The sequence below is a fragment of the Podarcis gaigeae genome (assembly GCF_964106915.1).
Source record: "Podarcis gaigeae genome assembly, chromosome: 8".
Classification (NCBI taxonomy): domain Eukaryota; kingdom Metazoa; phylum Chordata; class Lepidosauria; order Squamata; family Lacertidae; genus Podarcis; species Podarcis gaigeae.
The window spans coordinates 29,824,627-29,848,066 of NC_139684.1; the positions used below are offsets into that span (position 1 = coordinate 29,824,627).

Here is a 23,440-nt window from a genome sequence, read left to right on the forward strand (position 1 = left end):
GCATGCAATTCACCCACGAAGAGTGGCAATCATAGAATCACAGCACTGTAAAGGTGGAAGAGATCAAAGCGTTGTCTAGTCCAGTCCCCACAGTAGAGGAAGAATCCCTGACCAATGGCCGTCCAACCTCTGTTTTAAAATCTGCAAGGAAAGAGGGCCACCACCTACTGAGGTGCCCGATTCCACTATCAAACAGATCTTACCACAAGGAAGTTATTCCTGATCAGCTATCACTGCGGAGGAGATAAGCCTCTGTACCTATAGTTCAAGCAGTAGATTAAACACTAAAGGTTTTAGCCAGTGCTAGTCTGACTCAGGGGACGCAGGTGGCGCTGTGGGTTAAAGCCTCAGTGCCTAGGACTTGCCGATCGAAAGGTCGGCGGTTCGAATCCCTGCGGCGGGGTGCGCTCCCGCTGCTCGGTCCCAGCGCCTGCCAACCTAGCAGTTCGAAAGCACCTCTGGGTGCAAGTAGATAAATAGGGACCGCTTACCAGCGGGAAGGTAAACGGCGTTTCCGTGTGCGGCTCTGGCTCGCCAGATGCAGCTTTGTCACGCTGGCCACGTGACCCGGAAGTGTCTCTGGAGAGCGCTGGCCCCTGGCCTCTTAAGTGAGATGGGCGCACAACCCCAGAGTCTGTCAAGACTGGCCCGTACGGGCAGGGGTACCTTTACCTTTACCTTAGTCTGACTCAGAGTAGATCTATTGAAATTAATGGTCATAACTTACTTTGGATTATTACTTTCGATGGGTCTACTCAGAGTGAAACTTGAATGGGATACAACCCATACTCATCTTCCAATATATCCAGTGCAGCATATTTGAGGTCTGATCTTGAGTTTGTAGCATTTATTATAGATGAATACTTTTGAGCTCAAGGAAATGTATTGAGATGTCATGAAATTTCAAAGCAACTTCCTCATTGACCAGCCAGTGTGGTTTGGCCTGCAGTGCAGCCCTGAGCAAAAGGAAGCTACATCCATTTTGAGTAGATTAAACCTAGAATAAACATGTAGCTGGAAGGCTTTTTCTTTCTCTTTTTGCAAAACTGGAAGTATGATGGTGTTAACACAGATTTTATGCATTGAAACTCTACTGGGAAGGGTAAGGGAAGAGAGAGAAAGATTACTTCTTGTTGGGGGGGGTAGGTTGTGTGTTTTTAGGAAATGTGTAAATCTCTTTATCAAGTGGTAAAGAAAACCATAAAACACTGAGCAAGTCCTAAGAACAAGTCAAAGGCCAAAGGTGATCAGCAGTGTAAAATACATGTGGATAAACGGAACAGAGCCTGTAGGAAGAGGAAGAGTTTGGATTTGATATCCCGCTTTATCACTCCCCTTAAGGAGTCTCAAAGCGGCTCACATTCTCCTTTCCCTTCCTCCCCCACAACAAACACTCTGTGAGGTGAGTGAGGCTGAGAGACTTCAAAGAAGTGTGACTAGCCCAAGGTCACCCAGCAGCTTCATGTGGAGGAGCGGAGACGCAAACCCGGTTCACCAGATCTTAACCAGATCTTAAGTCCACTGCTCTTAACCACTACACCACACTGACTCTCCACTCACCACACTGTAGCAGAAAATTCCCTTTTAGGGTTCAATATAGAGGCTCACAACAAATTGTCAGTTATCCAGACTTAATTCAGTAATGCATTGCAGTTGTGGGGATATTTTCGATGGTGTCTCTCTCCAAGTGGACCCATTGTTTCGTCTCGTCTTCTAGGATATACAGGATTATGTGGCATACTTGGTTGGCGATTCTGTGTTGGGGATTCCCCTTCCTCCTTCTGAGGAGGGGAGGTGCAATATTTGGGGCTTATTCTTGACTTTTTGTGTGAGAAAATAAATGAGTGCAGTTTTTTCTGCCACTTCTGGAGCTAGGCTGGATGAATCCAGTGTACAATCTGAAAAAAGAAACAAGACATGTACAGTGGTACCTCTGGTTAAGAACCAGAAGTCATTCTGGAAGTCCATTCTTAACCTGAAACTGTTCTTAACCTGAGGTACCACTTTAGCTAATGGGGCCCTCCGCTGTTTTTCCGGGTCATGTGGCCAGCATGACTAAGCCACTTCTGGCACAACAGAACACAGAAACCAGAGCGGTGCACGGAAACACTGTTTAACTTCCCACTGGAGCGGTACCTATTTATCTACTTGCACTTTTTGGTGTGCTTTCAAACTGATAGGTTGGAAGGAGCTGTTAGTAGCCCTCCCCTTCGTAATTTTGTCTAATCCTCGTTTAAAGCCATCCAAGTGGGTGGCCATTACTGCTGGTGGCCAACGTTTTAAATCAGAGGTGGGGGAGCCTGTTTGACTTCCCTGGCCAGGTCCTAAATTTGACAGAGGAATGGGGCTTCCTACCTGTCAATCATCTGACATAATGCAGTCAAGTGCCACGCAGTCTTGATGTTGGGACTTCAAAGCACCATGCATAGCCAACCCCATGTTCCCAAGAATCCCATGATGTTCTTCTCCCTCACTGGCCCTATGCCAACTTCCAAAACATGCGAACAATTCCTCAAGGAAAGTTTTGGGGCAGGAAAAAAAGCATCTTTGCATGTTTATCATGCTGGTTTTATAAGGGCACTATGTTCTGCCGGCCTCTCTTCTGAGGAGCCAAGGGTTTTCCAATCACCTTTTCCGCTTGCCCTCTATAAACAACGCTTTATGGCCATTACCAGGCATAATAAGGTGGATTTGTAATCATTGGAACAGCATGCTGATGATGTCAGCGCATAACACCCTGTCAGTGTTTCTCTCGTGTAACAGAGAGCAACCAGAGAGCTAGCAATGGTATCTGAGGGGTCATCCACTCTTGTGAAACACACAAGCTTATTGTTGCTTGGCTGGCCAAAACATATTCTGTGACCCATAAATGTCCTAGTTAGATAGCACCAGACAACACCCCAAATTAGCCATTTCATACCTTGACATCTTAGGAAGCCTCTGAGTTGCAGAATCTGAAAAGATAAAAAATAATGTGTTTTCCAAAACATACCTTTCTCCCAGGCATGTATTGCATTATTATTATTATTTTTTAAAAAATATAGCCAGTGATTTCTACTTTTGACTAGTTAATAGGAATGCATTTTTCTCCCCCCCCCCCCAATTGCTATTACCTCTTCCTGATACTTTCCAGGTCAGTAGTTTTTCTGCTTAAGAGTTCATTCTGCTTAGACTGATATGCTGTCTTTTTAATGAGGTTATTTCTGGGTTATTAGCCTTCTTGTTATATGATATCTTATAAGAAAGACCTAATTGATGTAAATCAAATACAGTGAGCTGAAGGAAATCAAAAGAATCATATACATATATATATATATATATATATATATATATATATATCCTTAAAGTTATTTTGTATAACAAAATTAAATATTAGGCTGCTGTTTGGTGTTGGGTTTTTTTTAAAGCTACAAAGATATACACAACTTTAAGAAGAGATCCTTTATTGGTTTGGTTCATACAGATGGAATATTAAGAAAACCATTGGCATTTCTGTTTGCTGACTAAGCGTTAGATGGAAATTAGTCTGCAACGTATTTGGGAGGGAGGGGTTTAATGGTGCAGCTCAATAACTCCAGTGACATTTTTTAGTCGAGCATTCTTACATAAGCCGTTAAGCTTTAGGTTAATTTTTTTACTGATATTTTCTACTCATACGGAAAGGGGAAGAATCCAAAATATGACAAGAATGATAATAAATTGGATTCTGAGCTAACTTGTTAACCAGCTTGCAACCATACAACCTTTAAAGTAAATTATGTGTACATTGGAGAGCTCAAATTATGTCGCTCTGTCCTACATTGGCATTCTCCCCCCTAAAATTGTGTGTATGCACACTGGCAGAGTAAATGAATGGTGAGGTGATGCCCCCTCCATTTTTTTTTAATACCCGTATGAAGGGGGGAGAAACTACATTAATACTCTGTGCATTAGATGTGCAATAGGTCGCCTCCCAAACAAATGCTGAGACTTGGCACCATTTAGTTTATGCACATTGAGAGCCAGTTTGGTATAGTGGTTAAAGTGTTGGACCAGGACTTGGGAGAGACCGGTGTTCAAATTCCCACCTGGCCCTGAAGCTCACTGCGTGTCAGCTCAGGGGGCCAGTCACTGCCTCTCAGCTTAACCTACCTCACAGGGTTTTTGTGGAGATTAAATGAGATAGGGAGGAACCATTTATGCCACCTTGAGCTCCTTGGAGAAAGAGGTGGGATATAAATACAACGAAACAAACACAAACAAACTTTATGCATTTAATTTTTTAAAAAAATCTTTATCAGACATAGATGTGTTTTTTCCCTTATAAACACCAGCTATGAAGCACTCTGTCACAGTCACCAGACCCCAGATCCCTCAGAGCTGAGGCAGCTGCCATTGGTCCAATGTACACTATACATTTAAAACACTATTATATATTAGAAGGAGGAGGAGGAGGATGATGATGATGATTTGAATTTGATATCCCGCTTTATCACTACCCTAAGGAGTCTCAAAGCAGCTAACATTCTCCTTTCTCTTCCTCCCCCACAACAAACACTGTGAAGTGAGTGAGGCTGAGAGACTTCAAAGAAGTGTGACTAGCCCAAGGTCACCCAGCAGCTGCATGTGGAGGAGCAGGGAAGCGAACCCAGTCCACCAGATTACGAGTCCATTGCTCTTAACCACTACACCACACTGGCTCTCAATAACTGGGAGCTTTAATTTGTGAAGGGGACTGAGAGTTGGTAGAAGACTCCACTGGCACCAACTTTATAGAGCCGAGGTGTCTTTGGCCCCCTCAATATCTGTGCATTGAGCTCAGTGCAGCTTCAGTGTTTGGTTCCTCTTGAGTAAGTGTGAGGAGCCATCGGCCAGTGGCGTAGCGTGGGTTGTCAGCACCCGGGGCAAGCCAAGTAATTTGCACCCCCTAACCCGTGGATTTGCCCCCCCTAACCCTAACCCTCAGATGATGCGCCCGGTGCGGCCGCCCCCCCTGCACCCCCCACGCTACGCCACTGCCATCGGCCATTGAAGCCATGCCACACTGGGCTCCGTGCTTGACCTACTCCTGGCGATGCAGCCACAATATACTTTGTCACTATAGACAATGTCAATCTTCCTCAAAAGGCATAATGATTCAAAAAGTCTAACCTTCTACAAAGAGTTAATTTTGCAGCTTGAACAGGTGAGTCTCCTTTTAAAAAAGGTACAGATACTCATTGATCCATATGATTCAAATAAAGTCATAAAATATGAATATTGTCCAATAAATAGTACTGAAGAGGAAGCAGACAACATTTCAGAAGCAGAAAGTATTCTGAGTACTAAGATGTTGGACATGCATATTCACAAGGAAAGTTAGATGACTCAAACTGTGAGCTAATGACTTTTAATACACCATTTGGACATTATAAATTTAAGTGAATGCCGTTTGGCATTACTTCCACTTCTGTGGTATTTCAAAAAGTCATTGCGGAGATCATAGGATTACAAGGTGTGGAAAGTATAACGCTTGATTATTTCATTTGAAAGAGGGGCCTCAGTGAATGCAACAGAAGACTCAGCACTTAGCATTAAATAACAGAGTTGAGGCTAAGGCTGCAATCCAACCCTCACTTACCTGGCAGTAAGCCCCACTGAATGCAATAGTACTTACTTCTGAGTAGACATAGTTAGGATTGCACCCTGAGTCCAAAGCTAGACTAGTGTTACTTTTAGTTCTTGCCTTTGACTTTCCTGTAACAGATATTTTGCCCATACAGATATGCTGCTGGAATTGTGTGTTGTGGATCATAAAAAGAAAAGCTTGACCAATACTGAATTTGTATACCAACCACGGAGAGGCTGAGCAGTTGAAAAGGGAGGCTCAAAAATGCAAGTTGCCTCCTATAAAAAAAAAAATCCCTCCATGGTAGCAGCTCCCTCCCACCGTAAAAAGCCATCCAAACTCAATATTTTGAGTTGCATCCAATAGTAGACCTACTTAGAGTAGATCCATTGGAATGGATTACTTGCTCGAGAACATTAATTTCAGTGGGTCTTCTGTGTGTAGAACTTAGTTGGGTAATACCTTTTGCCAATCCAGTTCTCCTGCCCGTGCATGCCCCTCTCCTGGTAAGCATCAGAAGCTGTAATGTTGGGAGGGACTGTAGTCCAACCTACTGCAATACAGGAAACTCAGTTAAAGCATCCATGACAGATGGTCATCCAAGCTCTTCTTAAGAATCTCCAAGGAAAGAGAGAGTGCCACCTTCTGAGGGGTTGTCCATTCTACTGTCAAACAGCTCCTACTGTTAGAAAGTTCTTCTGCATAGTTAGTCAGAAACTCCTTTCTTCTTACATTTGTCCCTATTGAAATTCATTTGTTAGTTTGGGCCCAGTTCACCAATCTGTGAAGCTCATCTTGAATCCTGATTCTGTCTTCTGCAGCATTAGCTACTCTTCCCAGTTTGTTGTCACATGCAAATTTGATGAGCGCCCCCTAGATTCCTTCATCCAAGTTGTTTATAATGACCATGAACAACAACAACAGGCCCAGGACAGAACCTTGTGGCACCCATTCGTCGCTTTTCCCCAGGATGATGCAAAGAAATGATAAAGTTTGTTACCCAGATATTTGTGCGTAAGAAGCATTTGCACTGCATTTTAATTAGGGATTTATGTATTTTAATAACATATCATTGTCTTTTATACTTGTAAAGCACTTAGAAGCCTATTTTGACCTTTGATAATATTTATGTTCAATAATAATAATCAGGAATAAATTAGTTTTCTGCTTACACTGAGTCTTTAGTGTATGGGGGAACATTAAACAATGTTATCACCCCAACCTCTTCTATCCATCATCTCAGGATTTGGCAGCCTCCTCCCGCTGCCTACACAGAGCACATTTCTAAAACAGCCGTGTGAGGAACTGCATTTCTCGTGCTTCAGGTGATCACAGGGAACAGTTCACTGCCTGCCTGCAACCAGGTTGCCATTATTTACTGCACACCTGTGGCAGGCAATCGGCCTTAAGGCTGGCCATGTGACAGTATTTCAGCTGTCACATTTTATTGATTACAAGGCCCCATATTGGGTGTGCAGGCACTGGGGTCGGAGGAGAAGAAATTTCCTGGTTTATTGAATGGTTTGACTTTTGCTGGTTCAGGTGTATGAAAATGGCTGGACCTCACCACTGGGGCCATTTCATAATTTAATGAAAACTTAATAAACCTGTGAAAGCAAAGAAGTCTTTAAACTGCTCCAAAAGAGATGCTTAAACCTGTTATATGTGCCTGCCTATAAAAAGATGGATAGTGTTGCCATTCACCCGGGGACCGTCTTCGGTAATAAATTTGGATGCGATTTCATCTGCTTTCCTGAACTGTGCATGAAGCAGGTGCAGCCAGAAGTGGCACTTTTGGGGAAAGAAAAGGAACATTAGACATTATTGGGGAGGAGAGTTTTCCATTTTATTGCACCAGCATTTTATACTGTCATGGCATCTGATTTTGTATGATGGGTCCTTAAAAAGGGCATATACAATAACAAATATGAATAATTTCGGCTCTGTTTACATCTAGTCATGTTTAGCCTGGAGAAGAGGAGAGTGAGAGGTGACATGGGAGCCATCTTCAAATACCTGAAGGAAGATGGAGCAAGCTTGTTTTCTGCTGCTCCAGAGGGGAGGACCCAAACCAATGCATTCAAATTACAAGAAAGGAGATTCCAACTAAAGATTAGGAAGAACTTCCTGATGTTAAGAGCCATTTGACAGTGGAATGGACTACCTTGGAAGGTTGTGGACTCTCCGTCTTCGGAGGTTTTTAAACAGAGGTTGGACGGCCATCTTGTGCTGTAATTCCTGCATTGCAGGGGTTTGGACCAGTTGATCACTGGGGATCCCTTCCAATTCTGCTATTCTATTATTCTAAGTCATGTGCTTTAAATGTATACTGTGGATCTGCCCAACTGGCTGTCATTCCTGTTACTCATTCCATCACCTTTCTTCTTCCAACTCGAGTTGCTGCTGTGGGGAATTCTGCATCTTCTGCTTGTGTTTCTTTGCTCTTCCTTTTCATTTGCTAGCCCCATATCTGAATGGTTTGGGGCTGACTGAACCTGGCTGGGTGAGTATTTTGGAACTGAGGAAGTTCATATTCTGGTGTGATTGGGAACTATAGAAAAGCAGGAGAGAGAAAGCCCTTCAGACATGCAGTTGTCTGTGGAGTCTTTCTTCCCACTTTCAAAGGGACACAGACAACTTGAGGGCATAGTCTGTTGCTCTGGTTCTGTTTCCAGCTATATGCATTCATTTGAAAATGTGAAAGGTGCCTTTTCGTTCACTTTATGGCACTACCTGGGTTTCAGATTTGTGTGCCTATCATCCAGAGTACAGTAATCAGCTTGTAGGCAAATCCATGAGACATATTTCAAGTCTGATCTGATATCAAATGATCCAGATGTGAAGTCTTGGTAGCTAAGCTCCAACCCATCCCATCCCATCCCTTCCTTATATCCCAGAAATTGTCTCTCTGGAGAGGGGTTAGGAAGATGATTTGCAAGCAGAGGGATTGCAACTCCAATCATCCCTGGCCATTGGCCATACTGGTTGAGGCTGATGGGAATTGGAGTCCAACAAGTTCTGGAGGCTTCCAGGTCCCATGTTTCTGCTTTAGAAGGCAGCGAAGCTAGGTTTTTCTTCTTCTGAACTTATTTTCCTTTATGACTTTGGCATCCTTGCAAACTTTCTTGGCCACACATTTTGACACAGTTGTCATTCAGGGAATGTTCCTTGCTCATATTGTAAAAATAAAACTCCCTGCATTTTCTGTAGGGAAAAGGCAATCCCTGGGGTGGGGTGGGGAAAGATTATTATCCAGCTTTTGGCTTTGTCATATTTGCTGTATTTTTGGACAAAAGGAAATAAATGTGTTGTAAGGCATTGGCTCATAAGAAATTGCAGTTAAGCGGGGAAATGTGCTAGTCCTCCAAATGTCATAACTTGTCTTGAAACCTTTTGTTAGAATGACAGGAGGAAGACCAAAATGTGCGGGGCCAAGGAACAGGATGCTGCTGCACTCATGACTGTACCTCAAGAGATTGACATCACCAGGACTGTGCCCTGCGTAGCAATGGAGGACCTTTGATACCTCCCTTAACAAGGTCCCCAGATCCTCAGCTGCTACTCAGCTCAGGCAAAGAAGTGAACATCAGGAATGGCCTGATTCCTCAGTAGTGATTGGCAGGGCACATTGCATTCCTGGATTCCCAACATGGAGGCTGCTGCTAGTAACTGAGAAGGACGGGGTGGGGGGATGACGTGGTGGCAGGAAGGTCAGTGCAGTGGGGGGGGCAGTGGTGGAGCCAGTCCCAAACTCCAGCTGTGCCTGTACTGCACCAACCTCCTTGCCCCTCTTCCAACCTGACACCTCTTCTTCTTGTTCTTGCTTGACTTTGATTGCATCTATCTGATTTTATTGCATCTTATCTGATTTATTGCATCTATCTGATTTTATTGCATCTATTTTATTTGATTGCATCTATCTGATTTTATATGGCGCCATATTACAAATTGACAACTGGTTCAACTGGTAACTGACTCTTATTTCAACTTCTGGTGATGAGGCAGCATCCTTGGCTGCACTTAAAATTTGGGATGGGTCAATTCTGACCTCTCAGTTTCTCATTTTTCCAGTCTTAAATTTAGCTTTCCATATTTCCACATCAGTATGGGGTGTTTTGCTTGTTTTTGTTTTGTTTTTAGAAGTCTTCATGAAAATTCACCAGCATTTTAATGTGGGTCACACAACCATCTCTTTCAATGCAATAGGGACCACCCAATCATGTGATGGAGCATCAACCACATCCTGGAGCCAGCCAACCAGCCAACCCTACCCACCCTGCTAGATTTAATAAGACAAGAGGGACAAGAATCAAGAGAGAGTGTGGTTGGCCAGCACTTTGCCCATATCAGCTGACTGAATAAGCTGAAATTGATCCCACAATACCTCCAGAACATCTTGAGGGCTAAAGGTTTCCCATTCTTGATTGAAGTGGTTGACACTTTGTTCAAGATTTTTCCTATTTTCATCTGCCCTAAGAATAAAAGTCCTGTGGTTCATTATAGGCCAACATTTCTGTCCTTGTTCCGACAATTGTTCGGTTTTCTAGCTTAAATTCCTCCTTCACCACAAGTTTGCGTTCCCTCTTAGTCCCTCTTCATCTTCTGATTCACTTGGTTGGGTGTTTCCCTTACATTAACCTCAACCTGGATGCCTCTGTGGCTCTGGGTGACACAACAATCTATCCTACAGATACAATCCTTGCCCTCTATACAACATTACATATGATTTTCAAAGCCCTGGAAATGAGCCCTTTTAAGTGAAAGCCTCTGCAAGATAACAATCCTATGAATGACACTTATAACCCGTATCCTGAAATGACATGTGGGTATCACAAGAGAGTCTTCTGAACACTATCTTAATTAGATTGCTCTGTAAATTGGTTCAGGATGTGGGTTTTCTTCTTTATCTAGGCCTTTTGTTAAAACAACAGTAGCAACAATCTTTACATCGCAATAAAACATTTTTTTTTTAAAAAAGCAAAATACTTAATTTCATTAATCTGTTTAGCAATACCAATATAATGAGCCATAATATTGATTTTCGTACATAGGATTTAAAATCTCTACTTCTTTCCACCGAATTAAATGCTTCAGACTGATACTCAACCTCTTTACAGTCACATCTTTAATTTAGTTGTTATAATTAGGCATTAACGGGTGTCAGTGGTATAGTCAGTTACAGGCCATTCTGTTCTGCTTGTCTTGATTATCACAGTTTAGATGTAAAGTAAATTAGAATGAAAGACTATACAGTCCAATTATAGATAAAAGCAGCAAACTGCACTGGGGTAATTAGATGCCAGCATTATTTTTCTTAGATTTTGTATCTCTGCGAGCATTTCTTGCTGTTACTTTGCTGAAGTCAATGTTTAAAGATTTTGCAGAGGGCCTGGGTCTTTGTGACATTGTCTCCTCTTAAACTTTTAAATGTGCTGACTTGATCTTCAGTGGCTACAAGTGATCTTCTTTGTTCCTTGCTGTTTTCCACGGGGAATTACAACTGAACCCTCTTCAAGCCAGTTACCATGTCCTGTTCACAGGGCTGCATAAAGAAACCTCACTGTGAGCCAGACTTTGCTTTAGCAACCAGCGACGGAAACATCTGGAAAATTACCAGTATCATTGCAAATCCGATTCGTGCTGAGGTTTCTGCAGGTGATCTGGTACCCCAGAATGAGATTGCTAAAAGGCAACATGTCTGGTTTGCACATGTCAACGAGACCGTAACCCTGACTTTTTTCTGTAAACATTTCTAAATAGCACTTTGGTAAAAAACAAACCAAACACAAACAGCAAAATGTGTACCTGATACAAAAGCTACAATAACAAAACAAAACAAAAACCACAGAAAAAAATATCGGGGAAAAATCATACGTATATACTGTCGGTCAAAAGAAAATTCGCACTTTGAAGGTCTGCCTGAGTAACACAATTTCTGGGCAACTTCTGAAAGGAGGCAGGAATAATTACTGATACCACTTTAAACAGCCCTGCCCCTCCCCCCCGTAAAAGAAGTCCTGGGAACTATAGCTTGTTCAGAGTGCTGAGAGTGGTAATGAGACTCCTATTGCCTGTCACAGAGCTACAATCCCAGAATTCCCTGGGAATGGTTGTTAAACCACTCTTAGTCATTTAAGCTATTTACCACCATCATCACATCTTATAATCATGAATTGCGTGAATTTCAGAGCAATCCTGCATTGTGTGTGTATGTTTGAAAGATGAATGTGGTGCCTGGATGGAAAAAGGGTGGTGGTGTAGTCAGACAAATTCACAGGCTCTATTCCCTTGCATAGGGAATGTCAGGAGAATAGACTACTTTGATGAGCTTCTGATATGCTCTTCTGCATTGATGGTGGGAGACAGGTGGCTTCTACAGATGCAACAAGGAGGCTTCTACAGGGGAGTCCAATGGTCCTCGCTCTCTCTCTACCTGTGGAAATGAAAGTCTGGAATATCCCATGGCCATAAGGGATCCTAGGGCTGCACCCTTCATTATGCATTTCAGGAACAATGTGAAGTGCAGCAAGGTGAAAACAGATCAATCAATAATTAAGAATTGTATGCAGAACTGTGTGACCCATATTAGCATAAGAGGCAACTCCTAGGGGTTGTGGGGGCTTCAGGCCCCACAATAAAATATTTGAGGGGGCTGGGCCCCCACAAAGTTGATGGGCTTTCCTATTCAAATGGTGTGCGTGCACTGTGTCATGTGATCGATTATGCAGGGAGGGGCTTACCTGGGCCCCCACAATATTATATTCAACTTGGCATCCCTGCATATTAGTAAAGAGGCTAAGTTTCCATTCCAGTGAAGCACTACTTCAGGAAACACAGAACTTTGCCTTTTGCAGTGGCGGAGGCGATTTTAATTAGGATAATTATTATGTTTTTCCTTTTAAGTTTATTTTCTAACGCTGGCAGAAGCAATAAGGCATGATGTGTTTTTATGGACACCCTTGAGTGAGTGTGTGCCCCCCAAATATGCCTGCGCATGCAGGAAAACTTACATATACACTTAAATGCCTACAGATAAATCAGCAATTTACATGAAGATCAGGATACATAAAAGTAGTAAATAAGGGCAGGAAGATGCAAGATAAAGAACAAAATGAAAAAATAATTAAAACAATAACTATTCCATTCATTCTGTACTTATTACACCAGATTGCATTAGGAAAAACAATAAAAAATGTGATTTTAATCTGATAGTAAAACACACGTGCACATACACACACACACACACACTAAAATAAGAATGAGATCCATTAATGAAAATAATGGATCTTCTCCAAACTGGTTCAACAGTCAACAGTCTGTAGTGCTGCTAGTGAGGCAGGAGTCTTTGTTACATGCTGTGGTTGCTGCAGTCCTAATTAGTCCCGCTCATTAACTATTGCAACTCATTTATGAAGGAAAACAAAGGAGCAACTCGATGGGACTTTCCCCCTTGCTAAAGTGATAATGTTATTTCGCTCTGCAATCCGGTAAATGCTCAGAGCCCAGACACGGGAGGAGTACACAGAGTGTGCCCCGCCATTTCAGATCTCCGAAACAAAAAGTGTTTGTTTGTTTTTTCAGGATAGACGTTTTGATTTTATTTCACTTTAGACTGCTACCTTGCCTGTCATGAGAACCCTCGGGGTGGCTTGCAACATCGCATAAAAGCAGGAGCCCACAATAAATAAAAACCATTAAAAATCCATCATCCTAAAGCAAAACAATAAAGGCAAACTTTTAAAAGCAGCATAGACACCATAAACAACATAAAAATGTAGCAATTAAAAATCCATCACAATCCCCCAAATGCTTGCTGGGATAAATATAATGAGTCTTTACTATTTTTCTGAAGATTGAAACAGAGCAGACTCGACACACTTTTCCTAGGAAGCAGCTCCACAACACCGATATCACTGCCAAGGGGAACCTGTGTGGTAGGGGATGAGCTTAGAATCACAGAAGCTGCCTTGCACTGAGTAAGGCTAGTGATCCATCTAGCTCAGTATTGTCTACACTGACCACCAGCAGCATTCCAGGGTTTCAGGAAGGGTCCTCTTCCAGCCTTACCTGGAGATGCTCCTGTTGATTGACCTTGGGGTCATTGGCATGCAAAGCTCTACCACTGAGCTAAGGTCCTTCCTCATTATAGAGTTGGGTCTTCAAAGCAATCTATGGCAGGCATGTCTAGCTCCCAAGAGGTTGCGATCTACTCCCACTATTAAAAAACTGGACGTGATCTACCCATTGGATTGACCAAAGTTGTCTTGGGGAGGAAGTTGATTGACCAGGATCAACCAGGGGCACCCCAAGACTGACTGGTAGATCGCGATCGACCTGTTGGACATCCCTGATATATGCAGTCAAAGCACAATAAGAAACACAATATCTTCAAATATCTAAATAGCTGTCACTGGAAGAGGTAGCAAGATTGTTTTCTTCTGCTAAGGAGGAAAGGACCCAAACCATCAGAAAGAAATGGAAAGAAAGAATATTCTGAATGTACATTAGGAAGAACTTTCTGAGGGTAAAAGCTGTTTGACAGTGGAATGGACTCCCTTGTAAGGTGGTGGGCTCTCGTTCATTTGAGATTTTTGAGCAGAGGCTGGACTAGACATCTCACAGCATCCAGAGCAGTTGACTCTCTATTTGAATGGACTGGAGATTTGTTTTTGTTTTTTTATAGCTTGTTGCATGGGTTACTTTTAGAGGAAAGTTTGAGGGAGAAAATCTGAAAAATGGGAAAGTTTTATGAAGAAAGGCAAAGCTTTCCTTGGTGAATAAGTCACCATGCTATCTTAATAATGCAAATTCCCACAACTATTTTGTTCAAAATGAATATTAGCACTGTAATTTTCTACCTAATTTTTATAGTAATAACTGAAAATGTGGCATTAAAATAGCCACATGGCTCTTTGAATGTTATCAGTCGGCTGGAATATGACTTTTGTCAGTAACACAGCAGCAATACAGAACATTTGCTTCAGACTAAAGTGACTGTTCAGTGTTCTCCATGGAATTTATTTTTGCTCAGCAGTGGTTGTTTTCAGTTTTATCATGAATAGTGTGCTGCCTCTATTGGGAACAAATCTAAGAGAAACTTAAAGAGAAACAGGTTTAAGTTTGGAATGGATACATCATCACATTGTCCAATATAAATAACTGATAACAGAACATACAGGAATATAGAATCATAGAATTGTAGGGCTGAAATGGACCCAAAAGGTAATCTAGTTCAATCTCTTGCAATGCAGGAATCCAGCTAAAGAATCCATGACTGACGGCCATTCAACCTCTGGTCCAATCTCCTTTCTGGTCATTTGAATACACCCAAGTGCAATACATCAAGGGAACGTTGTGTGAGTGAATTTGCTAAATTGACTGCTATTTGGTGGGATGGGAAGATTGTCTTCCAGGCACTTCTATGTACTTCTTCTCAGGAACAGGAGACCAATGGGACAAGCCTTAAGCTTCTTGGTCATAAGAGAATTCAGAGTGGGGAGGAGTTCCTCATTCATCAAGTAGGGCTGTACAGTTGTCTACGAAACAAATGGAAGAGTGGCTGCAGCCGTTAACAAAGACGCCATCGTTTCTGAGAGTCAGGTCACCGCTTCAGCTGGAAGTCCTTTTGTTGCAGAACAGAGATGGCCACTTTGACTGCCAAAAAGCCACTTTAAAAAGATTGATGGGAGAAACTGAAGGAGGATGCAGAAATTTGGAACAAGTTCATTTAACTTCGTAATGAGTTTCTGTCCTGGTGGTGGCAAAAAGAAGGAGGGGGGGGTAAAGATCCCCCATTGTGGGATGTGTTGGCCTAAATTGCACTTGGGCATTTATTTATTTATTAAAAATGCTTCGGCCTGGATGGCATCAATTAGGAATGATGCTGCGAAGGCGATGGCATGGCAGAGGAAACAATAAGTAGGAAATGCAATTAGAGGCTGTAATGAGCCTTATGAATGCAGAGGGGTGCGGTGGGGGTGTCGTAAGGTTTGAACAATCTGTTTTACAGTTTAGCATCTACCAGGAAAATGTAGTGGCAGGGTGTCTCGTTCAACATTTCAGGGACTCCCGTTTTTGGCCCTGGAGGCTGACAAGGAGCTGACACCTGTGCCCTCAGTTGCAGAAGGGGATGTTCATTATGCAAGAGATCTCCAAATATGCTTAAGGCACTCAGAGAGGTTTTCCTCTTGCAAAGGAGTGGGGAAAACAGGTTAAAGAGCAGAGTGGCTGCTATAATGAAGTTACCAGAGTGAGCGAGCTTGATGAATGTTGACACCGCTATAACTGAACATCACTGGCAGAAATTATATTACGTTGGGCCTTCAAACATCCTCGGCTTTTAAGCACTCTATCAAATAGCCCGATTAGCTAACTAATATTTAGGGTTGCTTTCGGAGATCATTTCCCCAAACTAAAACGGTCTCTTTGAATTTGCCTCCTTGATTTGGAGGTGGCAGAGAGAAGGCAATATTCTTCTTTGGGGGGATTGTTTCACGTTGTTGTCGTTTAGTCATTTAGTCGTGTCCGACTCTTCGTGACCCATGGACCAGAGCACGCCAGGCACTCCTGCCTTCCACTGCCTCCCGCAGTTTGGTCAAACTCATGCTGGTAGCTTCGAGAACACTATCCAACCATCTCGCCTCTGTCGTCCCCTTCTCCTTGTGCCCTCCATCTTTCCCAACACCAGGGTCTTTTCCAGGGAGTAATCAGAGTCTTCTCTTCTCATGAGGTGGCCAAAGTATTGGAGTCTCAGCTTCACGATCTGTCCTTCCAGTGAGCACTCAGGGCTGATTTCCTGCAGAATGGAGAGGTTTGATCTTCTTGCAGTCCATGGGACTCTCAAGAGTCTCTTCCAGCACCATAATTCAAAAGCATCAATTCTTTGGTGATCAGCCTTCTTTATGGTCCAGCTCTCACTTCCATACATCACTACTGGGAAAACCATAGCTTTAACTATACGGACCTTTGTTGGCAAGGTGATTGTTTCACAGATGCCTTTAAATGAGGATTAGACAAATTCATGGAGGAGAAGGCTATCAATAGCTATATGCCATGATGTCTATGGCCTGCCTCCATTGTAAGAGGCAGAAATGCTTCTCAATGCCTGTTGTTGCAAGTCACAGGAAGGCCTCCTTGCAGCTTTTCATCACAGGTGTCTAGCTGGCCACTGTGAGAACAAGAGGCTGGACTGGGACAGGGCACTGGCCTGATCCAGGAGGGCTTTCTTTATGTGCATCTTATTTCTTTTCCTGGAAAATTTCAGCCCAGTTCATACTGAAAAAGTATTGCTAGCTAATAATGGTGGGTGAACTAAGAAATGGGTTGAAAATGGAGTAGTGGCAGAAGCTTGGGGACTTTTTCAGTTTGTAGAAAAGACATGTAAGAGGTGACACGATAGAAGTTTATAAAATTAAGCCTGGCATGGAGAGAGTAGACAGAGAAAAGTTCTTCTTCTCTCATAACAGTAGAACTCGTGGATATTCAATGAAACTGAATGTTGGAAGATTCAGATTTCGACATGCGGCACATAGTTAAACTATGGAATTCACTCCCATAGGAGGCAGTGATAGACACCAATTTGGAATGGCTTTAAATTATAAATTCATGGTCTGTGGATGGCCACTACCATGATGGTTCTACTCTGCCCTCCATAGATGGAGGCAGCAATGTTGCTGAATACCAGTTGCTGGAAACCACAGGAGTTCTTGTGCTTGGATCCTCCTTGTGGGCTTCCTATTAAGGCAGTGGTTGGCCACTGTGAGAACAGGATGCTGGACTAGTTAAGCCATAGGCCTGATCCAGTGGCCCATCTAATGGTCTTATGAGTAGAAGCTGCTTTTCAGATCTTGGGGAAACCCCTTGCAAAGTGTCCCACAAAAAGGAAATCATAGTGACATCAGGGGATTGACAGTTGGGCATCCCTGTCAAAAACAAGAGGTTCAAGAGTGCTTTAAAAATGTCTGGTGCTGGTGTAGACCATGGTTTTGGTGGTTTGTACTGGATCAAATTTGTTTTTCAGAGTATAATTCGGTGAATATTGACTTGCTGATACACATCCATACAATGGGAAAATGGCCTGGAGAGAAATGTGGAAGTTCACATCAGAAAACTATCAGAGAACTTCACCATGGAAATGCAATGAACCTCAAATCCATGTGAAGTGTTGTGTTGTCTACTGTAGGACAGGCTGATTGTTTGGATTGGAAGATGACAATTAAAAAAATAGTAGGATTTGGATTTGTAAAGGCAAATGCTCCTTGATGCGAAGATTGCTTGGTCCATGTGGCCACCCATATGAGTTTGGAAGGAAGCCAAGGAACTAAAAGCAGTTGATAAAACAGGAAAGGTAGTTAATCAAAATATAGCTAGCTTCTGCAGATTTCAAAAAGCTAATGATAATACAGAGATGTGTTGTGGAGGTAGGGTGAGGAGGGGTTTGAGAAAAGAGTTTAAAGCTGTGCAGAGTGGATTTGTCTCCTGGTTCCCCACCCCCACCCCACCCACTTTCAAATATGACATCAATACTGAACAGCCCCTTAACCCATCACATTAAGCAGCAAAACATGAACACGTGAATGCATTTTCGATGGTTCTTAAAGGTAAAGGTAAAGGTACCCCTGCCCGTACGGGCCAGTCTTGACAGACTCTGGGGTTGTGCGCCCATCTCACTTAAGAGGCCAGGGGCCAGCGCTGTCCGGAGACACTTCCAGGTCACGTGGCCAGCGTGACATCGCTGCTCTGGCGAGCCAGAGCCGCACACGGAAACGCCATTTACCTTCCCGCTGGTAAGCGGTCCCTATTTATCTACTTGCACCCGGAGGTGCTTTCGAACTGCTAGGTTGGCAGGCGCTGGGACCGAGCAGCGGGAGCGCACCCCGCCGCAGGGATTCGAACCGCCGACCTTTCGATCGGCAAGTCCTAGGCGCTGAGGCTTTAACCCACAGCGCCACCTGTGTCCCCCTTCGATGGTTCTTAGAATGTGTTAAATGGCCATTTGTACAGCACTCTTCTGGAGATATGCTTGGGCTCCAAATTCATGTGGAATTCATAAGAACATAAGAAGAGCCTGCTGCATCAGGCCAATGATTTATCTAGTTCAGCATCCTGTTCTTTCAGTGGCCACCCAGATGCTCCAATGGAAAGCCCACAAGCAGGAAGTGAGAACAAGAGCAATCTCCCCACTTGTGATTTCCAGCAACTGGTATTCAGTGGCATACCACCTTTAACAATGGAGGCAGAACATGGCCCTGGTAGGTACTAGTCACTGATAGCCTTCTCTCCCTACATGAATTTGTCTAATCCTCTTTTTAAACCATCCAAATTAGAGGCCATCTTGTGAGGGTGAATTCAGAAGGACTTTATTGACTGTTGTGAACTTTCCAGCATCCACCTTCGCTGAATGAACTGGAATTCTAGAATTCAAGAAATTTTAGAATTATGAGGAGGAAAACATTTCCCTATCCATGTTCACTGCATCACACACAATTTTATGTATTCCCATAATATCTCCTCCTACCTGCCTTTCCCCCCCTAAACTAAAAACCCCCAAATGCTATAACCTTTCCTAATAGGGGAGTTGTTCCATTTCCTTGTTCATTTTGGTTGCTCTCTTCATGTAACACGAGAAGCCACTCCAATACTCCTGTATTGGTGGGGCGATAGACCAGTCATTTACCTTTTTTAGAAAAGCTAATAGTGACACCTAAAGTCAGAACGCGGCATAACAAAGTGTAGTCTTTGCTTCCTGAATTCAGTGGGACATGACCAATAGTGATATCTAGTGTCTGAAGAAAGCATAACCCACTTTAATGCAAAAACTTTTTTAAAAAAACAAAACTCGTGTGCGTTTGTGGTTTTTTTGCTAAGCATTTGTGTTATCTTCCGATGTTAAAACCTCTTTGAAGTGGGTTACAAATTTTTAAAGCCAACTCAAGCATTAAAATTGTATACAATCAAAGCTACTGTAAAACAGCAGAGAAATCAGATGAGATGGCAGGCTTAGTAAAACAGCCAAGAATCAAATGAAATCAAATAAAACAGCATAAGCACAGTGCAATAACTATGAGTCCTGGAAAATAAATATATCTTAGCCAGATTTTAAAATGACATTTGTGTTCTCACCTTCAGAATCTCTCTCTCTTTTTGGAGTGTGTGTATATTTCATAACCAGAGTGCCCACCACTGAAAAGCCCCTCTTTCTGGTTGACATCCATCTGAATATGGAAGTCCTTAGAGAATTTCCTCTGGAGCAAATCTTAATGATTAAGAGGTTAAAGAAATTCTTCACACAACTCTTCCTCTGAAGGTAGTGCAAGTCATCAGGTGCATTAGGGCAGGATAGCGACACAATTTTTATACATGGATTTCCAAGGTGACGAGCAAGACACCATTGGAACAGAACCTTCCTAGAAAAGAGAACCATTCCAAACAGTGACATTGTGGGAAACTTCTGGGCTTTCCATAGGCATCTGCTTTACCACATGCTGGACTAGATGGGCCTTTGGTCAGATCCAGCAGGTCTCTGCTTATGTTCTTTTGTAGATTTCACCACTATCAATCAAAGATCCACACAGAATACAAATAAGGGCTGTAATCATATGACATGGGAGCAAGCCATTGAACTCAAAGGGACTTCTGAGTAGGTTTGCACTGAAGGGGAAGAAACAGATGTGCTACTCTGATGATAAAAAAACTCACCCTTAGCTGTCATGTTTGTCTATATTTCATGGCTTCTGGGAATATGTGAAATTGACTTCCTGATACATTCAATGTTCTATTAAGCAACATGGATATTCTGGTCTCTGACAAAACCAAAACATGTTTCCTTATCTTCTTTTTTGTTCTCCTTGGACTTCGGAGGCATTTTCTAACTGTAGCTCCATCCTGTCGTCACTCTCCATCGAAGTCATCAAAATTTTAAAAAGCCTTAAAAATCTCATCATGTTATAAATAAAAGATGGACTTGGGACAGTGATGGAAGACGAGTGCAGCGTGTTTGATGGGAAACGTACAATTAGTCGCTCCTTCGAAAGCGTCTGAGGACCACCTTATTTTCTTCTTCCCCTTCGTTTGCATGCTATATAAACAGAGAATCAAGGAATACACCAAGTAGCGTCAACTGAAATTCCATAGGCAAGGGATGACAGCAGATCCACTCAACGCACATTAAAAATTAATAGACATTGAATTTTCTCAGCTTTAATTGATCTGCATTTTTGTCTTCAATTACTTGTATGTAACCTTGCTTTTCATTCCAGGGACTGATGCTGAGTTCTGAAACAGCACCTTGGAAGAGTGCTGAGGCACAGCTGGCAGGATCAGAAGAATTTCAGATCCTCTGTGGAAGGTGAGCTTTGCACGACAGCATCAGAAGAGATTAAAATGTGTTGAATGTCAATGCTAATAAAATGGCTTTTAATTTGGCAGGGCTGTGGCTAAGTAACAGAGCACCTGATTTGCATGCAGAAGGTCCCAGGTTCAATCCTCAGCATCTGTAGGTAAGAATATATGAACATAAGGAAATAGGAAGAGACTGCTGGGTTAGGTCAATAGCCCATCTAGTCCAGCATCCTGTTCTCACAGTGGCCAAACAGATGCCTGTGGGAAACCACAAGCAGGATTTGAGTACAAGAGCACTCCCCTCCCCCCATGCTTTCCACCAACTGGTCTTCAGAAGCATTGCTGCCTCCAGCTGAGGAGGCTGGTAAGTCTAGGGGTGTCTCCACAAATCTGGGGTGGAGTCCCTAAGATGGTTGGATGGTGTCTGTGATGGATAGCAGAGCCAGACTAGAGTCTGGTGATGCAGTTCCTCTTAAACTTTGCCAGAGTGTTGGAGCCTCTTCCTGATTGGCTCCAGAGTCAGCTAGCCACAGAGGGGGGAAGGAACAGCACCTTGTGGGGGGGGAGAGCATAAAAGGAGCATTTTCTGAGGGGGAGAGTTAGATAGGTCTGGGTTTAAGATGAGAGGCAGGGTTTGGTTTTGAGACAGGGCTCAGGTTGGGAGATAGGGAATGAGATAGGGAGAACTGGTTCTGAGTTAAGTTAAACATCCACACTGAGGAGACTATCCATAGTGAGAGGACAGAGCCTCGCAGCTTGGATAGGGAGACTGTGTTGAGGGTCTGGGAAGGGTATACAGACAGGAGTGTTCTGGGAGGGCTGAGTCCGAGCCAGGAGAGATAGATCAGGGTCTCAGTATAGCCAGACGGGGAGAGTTCTTCTAGGTACAGAAGACCCCCAGCCCAGTGACAAGGGGTGAAGTGACCCCCTGGGTCTGTTGTACCATTTAGAAGATCTCAGGTGTGGGATGGTTAAGAGAGTGAGTAACTGAGAAGTGCCCCTTGCTTATGAACCAAAATATTAAGCTGTGAAGGAAACTGTATGGTGTTGAAAGTATTCAACTGTAATATCTAAGTAACAGAAACTGAGTTGAGCATTTTACCCTCTATTCTAGAAACCTGAACGTCTACCACCTGAAGCGTAACAACTGATTTTTAGTAACTGAAGTTTAAAAAGAGTTGGGCCTATAGTATTGTGCATAAGCCTGAGACATCTTATAGTTAGTTAAAGCGAATAAGTTAACTTCTACCTGAAAGAACACATTTCCTGACCCACTTTGTTTCATATACCGTATTTATCGCCCTATAGGACGCACCGGCCCATAGGACGCACCTAATTTTTTGGGGGGGGGGAATAAAGGGGGAAAATTATTTTTCCCCCCAGGCACGGAGCCTGAGCTTCCCCTGACCCCAGCCCCCAGAACAGGCAGCTCTCCCGGAGCTCCCACGGCTTGCAGAGAGCTGCGCGAAGCTAAGCTTGGGTGCGCTGTGCCTCCCCGCTGTCCCCCAGCTTGTGGGGCTGGCAGCAGGGAGAAGCGGGCTTCTCCCCGCCGCCAGCCTCCAAACCAGGTTGGGGGATAGCGGGAAGGTGCGCTGCGCCTCCCCACTGTCCCCCGAGCTTGCGGGGCCGGGAGAAGCACGCTTCTCCCTGCCGCCAGCCTTCAAATCAGGTCAGGGAAAGCAGGAAAGTGTGCTGCGCCTCCCAGCTGTCCCCTGAGCTTGTGGGGCTGGCGGCGGGGAGAAGCGGGCTTCTCCTCGCCGCCAGCCTCCAAACCAGGTCCGGGGACAGCTGGATGGCGCGCTGCGCCTCCGCGCTGTACCCCAAGCTTGTGGGGCTGGCGGCGGGGAGAAGCAGGCTTCTCCCCGCCACCAGCCTCCAAACCAGGTCTGGGGACAGCGGGATGGTGCGGTGCATTCGCCCCATAGGGTGAAAAATACGGTACTTCTTTTTGTTTAATAAAGCTTTTCTTGTTTGTTTGACCAGCTCCTGCCAGAGACTCTAAATCATTAAGTTTTCCCTCACACAAGTCCCCCACTATATAATCTGTGGTAAATTGTAGAAATTTGTGTAATTAGTGTACCGTGAGGTGGGTCCAAAGCATCTGCAAGGGGTCAAGTTTGCAGAAGGCTGGTCTCATCTATGAGGGGTACTCTTACATACGGAGAGGGGCCTCAAATACATATAATTTTCAGATTGTGCTAGTTGTATATGGTTGGCTGAGAAAAATGTGTAGGAACTGCAGGTTTCTAGTTACACCACGTTTCACATCCAAATTCAGAAGGTTGCCTCCTTCTGCTAGTTATGTGCTTTCCTGGATCTGGCCACTGTCCCCCATGCCCTGGTCGCATCCAGATGGCAACATGCTCCATGTGAGAATGCTGCCTCCCTAAAACATTCAGAAACTTTGCTGATCATATCACCCCTGATTAATTTCACCTGCGCTGGTTTCCAAGAAAGATTGTGTTCAGATCAAAGGAAGTAGTAGGAACTGCTCTATTCTGCCTTCGTCACTCC

At 43.6% G+C, this 23,440-nt stretch overlaps 1 long non-coding RNA gene across 2 annotated transcripts in view; it reads left to right on the forward strand.

The window, feature by feature from the left end:
- The window catches only part of LOC310849835, a 34,558-nt gene extending 12,366 nt beyond the window's left edge, over window positions 1-22,192 (forward strand). Inside the window, exons 4-7 of one of the 2 annotated variants that reach the window (XR_014567116.1) lie at window positions 14,839-14,943; window positions 20,845-20,933; window positions 21,014-21,084; window positions 22,041-22,192. This is a non-coding gene — a long non-coding RNA (uncharacterized lncRNA). The remainder of the gene's footprint in view (window positions 1-14,838; window positions 14,944-20,844; window positions 20,934-21,013; window positions 21,085-22,040) is intronic. The other variant, XR_014567117.1, reaches the window with a different exon arrangement.
- The last annotated feature ends 1,248 nt before the right edge of the window (window positions 22,193-23,440 follow it).